Source organism: Lipotes vexillifer, unplaced genomic scaffold (genome assembly GCF_000442215.2).
Source record: "Lipotes vexillifer unplaced genomic scaffold, Lipotes_vexillifer_v1.1 C26629562, whole genome shotgun sequence".
NCBI lineage: Eukaryota > Metazoa > Chordata > Mammalia > Artiodactyla > Lipotidae > Lipotes > Lipotes vexillifer.
Window position 1 is genome coordinate 1 of NW_006797269.1, and position 1,321 is coordinate 1,321.

Here is a 1,321-nt window from a genome sequence, read left to right on the forward strand (position 1 = left end):
TGTAAGAAACTTCTTTAAGTTGTTCTTGTTTGTTTGTTTTTTCTGTTCCGAAGAATCTCTGCTAGATACTTTGGTGGAACACAATTTCTTCAGATCTTCATGGTCCTTTCCTTTACCGTGCTTTTCTATTCCTGGTGAATCTGATATATCTTCCTCAATTGCTTCATCGGGTTCTACTGTCTGATTACTGATAGTGCTACTAAGAACTTCAAACCACTCATTGATAACAGCGCCATTATCAAACTGAATCAGCACTTCTGTTCCTTGACGGGTTTTCCGCTCAAATACATTCTTTTCGCTGGATTTACCCTTTGAATCTCAGTCATCGACCACTTAAGGTCCACCGTGAACTCAGGTTTGGACTGCTTTACTCCCAAACCAGCTTGTGCTACTTCCTTGAGTTTTGGTAAAAACAGTAAAGATGAACCTGCAACACGGCCCAAGAAGACAACTAGTTCTTTCGAACCTTTTTCCCATTTGCAGTAACTTTTGTTACATTTAATAATCCATATTTCTCTTGACCCTTTGGACTGCTGGCTGTATCTTGGTTCTTTGGTGAAGAGGGAGAAGACTCATTTTCAGAGTAGCAGGGTTTTGAGGCAGTTGGAGATTCCTTGTCATTGGTGTCCAACACAATGGTGCTATGTCTCCACTTTGTTAACACTATTGGTTCTTGCAGCCGCCTGTCCAGACCCCTACTTTTAATAATTTCTCTTTGCTGCTGAGATGAGGCATTATACTTTGGCAACTCCCATTCTGACCGAGATCCGTCTGCACTGTAGTAATATTGTCTACCTTGATCATCAACATGCTTGAGCCACTCTTGATCTCCTGGACTTTGGGAATCTCCTTTGCTTATGTTTGTATCTCAAGTCCAACGAGGGGGTTTCTGAGTTCTTTCCTGTGTTCCTCTGTTATAGTGATAACAGTGCCCTGAACTATCTTTATGAGGTTCCCATTCTCCATTAATCTGAATTGCTAGGCTTCCGGGCATCGGGGGGGCGGGGGGAGAGAGACGACTGGGATATTTTCAGTTCTTGCAGGTTAGCGTAGACAGGAGAATCTGGCCGCCCTTGATTTGGAGGTATTGTCCTTATCTGCTCAGTGGAGCTGCTGCTAAGCTTATCACCGGACTCTGAATCTTGATATGTCCGTTCCGAGCCTTCTGCTGAATCACAAGACCGTTCCTGGGAGAAGCCAGCTTTCTCTACATCCAAGAACTCTGGACCGGGAAAGTGACCAAATAAACGTGTCCTATTCTGGCCAGAAACTTTGGGAGAATGTGAGTCACTGTTGAACTTTCCATTATTATGGGTCAGGT

At 43.7% G+C, this 1,321-nt stretch overlaps 1 pseudogene; it reads right to left on the bottom strand.

Moving 5' to 3' along the window:
- Positions 1 to 6: 6 nt before the first annotated feature.
- Positions 7 to 1,313, bottom strand: LOC103086984 (rho GTPase-activating protein 12-like; annotated as a pseudogene).
- Positions 1,314 to 1,321: the final 8 nt, after the last annotated feature.